The sequence below is a fragment of the Gossypium raimondii genome, chromosome 10, assembly GCF_025698545.1.
Source record: "Gossypium raimondii isolate GPD5lz chromosome 10, ASM2569854v1, whole genome shotgun sequence".
Taxonomy (NCBI): domain Eukaryota; kingdom Viridiplantae; phylum Streptophyta; class Magnoliopsida; order Malvales; family Malvaceae; genus Gossypium; species Gossypium raimondii.
In genome coordinates, this window is record NC_068574.1 from 7176325 (window position 1) to 7183371 (window position 7047).

The 7047-nt window shown below is 30.3% G+C and overlaps 1 non-coding gene across 1 annotated transcript; it reads right to left on the reverse strand.

Annotated features, from left to right (window-relative positions):
- Positions 1 to 4184: 4184 nt before the first annotated feature.
- LOC128034405 (small nucleolar RNA U3) lies at positions 4185 to 4402 on the reverse strand. The gene has a single exon (XR_008190529.1). It is a non-coding gene; the product is annotated as a small nucleolar RNA U3 (small nucleolar RNA).
- Between the last annotated feature and the right edge of the window lie 2645 nt (positions 4403 to 7047).

Genomic DNA, 7047 nt, shown 5'->3' on the forward strand with positions numbered 1-7047 from the left:
AATTGATTCATTACAGTTCTGAGGATCAGCTTGCTGATATCTTGACAAATCCCTTTAGTGTGTCAAGGTTCGTGCATCTGAGAGTCAAAATGAGAGTATGCAGCATACAAGCCAAGGAGGAGTGTTGAAGTTAGCCTGCATACAGCCAAGAAGCAGAGAAGCAGCCCGAGCCATGAATGTTGCAGCTGAAGATGGTGCTGCTATTTTTGTTTAGTTTTGTTACTTTAATTAGCATTTTGTAACTTAGTTAAATTCAAACCAAGTTGTTAATGTACTTGATGTAATTTGTCAATGTTTGAGCTAATAAATCAGTTTTACTAAGTGTGCAAGTTATGTTTCATTAGTTTCAAGGTTACTTAGTGGTAGTAGGTAATGTTTAGGTAACAATTTGCTTATTTTGACCAACTTATGTCTGGTATATGTATTGGCATTATGCCATCTTTCAAGTTAATGAAAATTTCATCAAAATTCATCATCAAATTCTCTTTTCTTGCTTTTTTTTTATCTTTCAAGCCCGATTATGTTTTGTTTGCTCAACAAGTATCGAGCCTTCAAGCTCAAGAAACTTCTAACTTCATTCATTTCACATTCTTAGTTCCAACAGGATCTCTACCCATCAACGAGTAAAAGAGCATACCTTAAATCTAAGTTGATTTCACAGTCATTGGTAGAGATCAAAGAAGAAAGTTGTTTGGATTTTGATTTATAGATTCCTAACATTTTAAATTGTTTCATTAAAAAAATTAAACCGTAGAAGAGAAAGGGAATAAGAGCTTTCAATTGGTATAGGTGGTGTGAACGGAGAAACACAACAAGCTATGAACCATAAAAACACAATAACATCAAAATAATAAAATAAACAGATGACACCAAAGATGGAAAAGCTAGAGTACTAGTAGCCGTCTGTGCTCTCTCTCTCCGGTGAAGATCAACATTATTGCCATGGATTCATTTCAACCAAGCACAAATTTGATTCTGGAATTAGGAACAAATATCAGCACAACTTTAACAATTGGTATGATAACCGATAAGTATGAACATATATCACGTAAGCTTTAGAAACTTCAATCATTTCAATGGAGAACCCTAATGAAGCTATCGCACTCACCAACGAAACCTCTTTGCTAGTACTAGTTATCCCTCGGTCACAGCTTAATCTTATAACCTACTAGATCCATATGACTAAAGAACTCTCATTCCCAAGGCAAATCCCACAACAAATCCTCAAAGATCTCCTCAGGAAGTTCTTCAATTCGACCATACCCAACTCTTAATAATCAAGTTAATCCTAACCCAAATTCCAATTCCAAGAAATTTTTTTAACTCCAAGCACAAATGAGAGTCTTCCAAGAGAAATTATAGCAACAATAAGAGCAAAATCCTCAATTAACTAACTAACCATAACCGAATATTTATTAAATAATTTTTTTTATAAATTTCATGTTAAAATATGTTATAAGCTTTGTAATTTTCAGAATTTGAAATTTAATCTCTTTTCATCAAATTTAGTCTTTATATTTTTAAATTTTCAAATTCAAGTCTAATTGTTAATGCGTTTTAAAATTATTCCATCAAATTCGTTGGTTTGACATTTTGAAATTAAAAAAAAAAAAACTAACTTAATAGCTATGTAACAAACATTAACGTTTTAGTGAAACTAAATTTAACAAAAAAAGTTTAGCGATGTTAACAAAAATTAACGTTTTAGTGAACTTCATTTTCATTTTTTATAACCCTTCCTCAACCCTTAAATATGAGGATAAACATGTTTGAATACACTTGAACACATATACTCCTACATTGGCAACAACATTAATACCAACCAACCGAGTTAAGATTCAATCGACACCTAATTTTCAATTTTGTAATGCATATATAGTTAATGTTAAATAAAACAATGGTATATTGAGTTTAAATAATATATCGTCTCATATGTGAATCTATCTATCTATTTTTGAAGTTAGAATAGTTTGAATAGAATAAATTATTAGAATTATTTTAACTAAATAATTAACTCAATAATCAATTCAATTCAAATTAGTTAACTAACAAATTAACCAACATAAACCTAGAGAGAATTTATATATTTATATGGAGTGAAACTCCAACATCATATCTCAAAATTTGAAAACCTAAATCTTACTATTGAGGCAAACCAAATATAAATCTATATTTTTAAGTATATGTTATGGAGATGTTTTACATTATACTTATTAGAAATTCTATCACATGTGTATACGTGTAGAAACTATGTACTTAGAACATAGATGTTAGTTTAAAATAACATATAATAAATAATAAAACAAATGGTTTGAAATTAATTAATAATAACACATAAAATATGTATGTTATTAAAATAAAAATAGATTAAACCGTAAGTAATATGAAATTTAAATACGTAAATACATCATATTAAGAGTACTAAATGCACTACAATTGTTTATCATGGTGTTATCATCAATCTTGAGTTAGTGTTGGCTTGTACACCAACTCAATCAACAACATTATCAATATTAGAAATTTTATCACACGTGTATGTCTGTGGAAACCACGTTTTTAGAACAAAGAAGAGTGTTTAAAAGTAGCACACAATAAATAACGAAATTTTTAGTTTGAAACTAATTAACAATAACTCGTGCATAATAAAAACAAAATGTACAAAAATCAAAATAAAACTTTGATTGTGTGGTAAATTTAAGATCCTACTAATACATTTGTTAAACTAAAAAATTAAAGTACCCTCAAATAATATAACTTATTTTAAATATGAAAATATTTTAGTAATTTTCCTGATGAATTAATGCCCAATTAACTTATGACACCAATTCAATTGGGGTCTAATAATTACATAGATACCACATTAATAAGTGAAGCATTGGTTAATTTGCACTTTCTTTGTATTTAAAGAAACTTAATTATTTTCTTTACTCAAACACCGATAACAATTTTCTTTTGTTTTACTTATTTTTATTTATTAATTTTCACACAATGAAGGTGTAATGTGTACTAAATTATCTAATTATATATAAAGGTTTTGATTGAGTTGGTGTTACCCATAATCGAGTTCCAATTTAATTATTAAACTATCAACTTATATTTATTTTAACAAAGCAATAAATATTAATTTAAGGGTATTTTATCTTTTTATATAAAATTTTTAAAAAATTCTTGCTTATGATGGAATTTAAACTCAAAACACTAAATATTAACTCTTCCAACTCTACCATTTTAATTAAAGTAACATTTTTTATGTGAATTCCTAATAAATATATTTTATAATTATTTACACCCACATTATGAGTATGCTATAATCTTATCGATAATGTCGTCAATTGAGTTAGTACGTATCACAAATTGTATATTATTTAAACATGAAATATAAATTTTAATTTAATATAATGATACATATAATATAAACTAATCTATTTTTTATTTACCTGGATAATATAAATAATAGTTTTTTTTTTATAAATTTCATGCACTTATATTCTAAGTTTTGTTTGAGTGAAAAAACATTTTTTCCACCACAGTTTGACATCAAAAGCAAAATGTTGCTCATTGCTTTGTAGTGAAAAAATACATTTAAACCCCAAACGCAATAAAAAACAGTGCATAAAACATTTATCCGAAACAAAATGCACTCCTCTTATTTTTGAGCTGAAACAAAGTTAATTCCTTCTGCTGGTACTGCCCAACCGAATCTTCCACCTGAACAGGCACGAAAATGGGCACAGCGTGCACCAGAACCTGGAAAGAAGTATAGGTCCCAGCAGCAGGATCCTCTATCTCCGGCGTGGTTGTAAAATAATCCAAAGCCATGATCTTGTTAAGCCTCTCTCTCAACCCAGCATCTGTAGCAAAGAACTCCCAATTCAGAAAAGCCAGAAATTGAACAATAACTACATAAATATAAGAGCTGCGAGTGGATGATTACATGAAACGTCGGCATTGCATATTTTTTTTGGTTTTGTGAAGAAAAGGGTTAGAATCTGTTGTAATAGTGTGACATTCTTTGTGCTCTCAAAAATGTCTTTTTCTCATTCATGGATCTTATTTCTCTCTTCCAACTGACTGTCTGATGTTTTTTCAGGTGAGTTTTGAGTCCAGTTAATTTACTCCTCTCCAAGATTTCTAAGCTATCCTTACTCTATCGTCGCAGCAGCGGGGAAAAAAAAGAAATATGTAGTTTGTCAGACAACTGTGTGACCATCTCAGCCAGACCAAGCTGGATAAGAACGATCCTCTGCAGCCAAAGCCAACCATCAACAGGAAGGCAAGACCAATAATCACGCTCTGATCGCACAGTCTCAGTTCATCAACCAAACTTGGAATCCTGTCACCTTTGTGCTAAAGGTAACAGAAGTACGAGCCTATAGAACAGATCCTGTTCAAGTAAGGTCGTGACATTGGTTTATCCATTTTTGCTTTATATACAATCTATATCGTTGTTCCTCTTTCGATGAGGGATGTTGTCGATGATGCAGTGATTGGGTCCTTGCTTGATGTCAGATTGTAAATTTGAACCTGTCTTTTAGTCATTATTTTTAGAACAAAAAGTCAGATTCCCAACACTTTGTTTGTGTTTCATTTGACACCAATTGGTTAATTTATTTATATAATAAAAAAACTTACCCCACCACTAGGATAACATCTCTTTCTCTTCTCCCTCAAAAATTTAAAATTACAGATTATTTTATCCAATATAATACTGTTTTTACAAATGGAAATACCAAAAAGAAATTGATCTGGAATTTGTTTTAGGTATATATATTTAATGAAAAAAGTATAATTAAACAATAATTTTAAATAAAAATAAATCATTGAATGAACGTATAACTCAATTACGGAGAAAATACAAGGCCCGAACTTAAGGGTTTTTTTTTAAATAATTTAAAAATAGAAGTTGTAAATATATCTTAACAGTTAAACAGCCAAACACCAGATTTGCAAATGCTGAAGGGACAAAATTTAAATCTTAAAATCATAAATAAATATAATAGTTTTAAAAGGATAAATATCAAATTCATACATGAATATTACTTTAATATGTAACTATATATTTGGTACAATTATAATTATGAGGTATGATGGTATAATTGCTCACTTTATCCTTTAATTATGTGGTTGAGGTTTTAATTTCCGCTCATGAAAATGGAGCATATTTCATGGTCAACTATTTACCTATCCGAAGAGCACTTGCAGTGAGGGAATTAGTCATTCCTACCGGTGGTGGATACCCTGGTTTCAACAAAAAAAAAACCTTGAATTGTTGATCATATGTGTACATAAAAGCTTTGATTTTGATTTAATTCTACACATTTAAAGAAATGAATATATAGATTGATTTTCATATTAGATTAATATCATTGTCTGTGCATGCAATATATATATTAACATAAAATGGCACTAACTCGATAACATTGTTTGTGATTTATGAAATTTGGATCAAATAAAAGTTATCATATAAAATTCTGCAAATCAAATTTCTCACATGACATCGCATATTGAATCAAAGTTTATATATAATTTTGATATTTTCAGATTCTAATATTCTAAATTGATATTTGGAAAAGAAATGTGCCATTAAAGGAAAACTAATTTTAAATTTCGTAGAGTTAAAACATTAAAATTTAAATGCCAAAATTTAACAAAAATTCAAAAGTAAAAAGAGTTGTCCTAATGGGCAACGAGTCAACAGCATATCAATTTTAGTCCTTTTAATTAATAATATTTAATTTATACTACTCTTCTTAAAAATTTATTTTACATTTGATCCTAAATTTTTAAAATTTTATTTTGCTCCCATAACGAATTGTTGACTTCGCCCCACTTCATCTGTACCACATCTATCAAATTTGCTTTAAATAGAAAAAAAGAAGTGAACTTAACTCCAACATAAGCCACACTAACAAAAAGATGAAAGGAATTAAGTTAAAATGCGAGAAAGTTTAATCCACCTTTCTTTTATTGATTAAAGAACAAAACGTAATATTATGATTCTAGCAATGCATATTTTTATTCTTTAGGCTTAACAAAACCTCCATTTATAGAAATACAAATTTGTAACTTTAATGAGAATTAAATTAATAATAATCAATACATTTACAATCTAATTTAAATAATTTTTTTTTGGTGAAGAACAAACGAAAGGATTACAACCAACTAAATTAAAACAAAAGGACTTACTACAAACGACTGCAATCATTCCTCTCTATCAAACGCCATTTTGGTTATTCTGTCGGCTTCTCCGTTTTATTCTCTAGGGACATGTTCTAGCATCCAATTCCCCACATTCTCTAGGAGCTGATGCATTCACCTGATTAACGTCGAGCTTGAAGTCTTCGAAGTATATTCCTAGATAGCCACAATAACCTCCAAGATGTTCATCTACACCAACACTCTATCGCAATTTCTGGTTTGCAACAGTGTCAAGCCATCTAAACTTCCCCATAATTTAGCATCGAAGACTGAACATTTCTCGAAACGTTGGTTAAAACCAAGAATCCACTCCCCATGTTGATCCCTCAAAACTCCTCCTGCAACAGCATACCCTGAATCCACCTTAACAACACCATCAGATTTTATTCGTATCTAACTACCTGTCCAAATGGACTCCCCCTTACAACTTGCCTCACAGTGGAACTTACCTTGCAAATAGAAACATACTGTTGTGCCCAACTATACGAACATTTGATAATTTCTTCTACACTCCACGACACTCCCTGAAAAATGTAGGTATTCTTGTTCTTCCATATACGCCATGCAACTAGGCCAAAAAAACATGGCCAATAAACCCCTCCCAAGGAAATTTTTTGACGAGTCTGCAAATTAGACACAAGTCACTCCTGCAAGCTCCTGGAAAAAAAGCATCCATGCTCCTCAACTGGAACGATCTACGACCAGACACCATCCACTACACTATAGTCTCTAATGGTATAAAGTATATCCTCCAAAGCATACCCACAATTCATACAATGTTCATCAATCCTAATGTCACGCCTTAGCCACTCCACTTGAGTAAGCAATCGTTGCTTGAAAGCCAGCCAA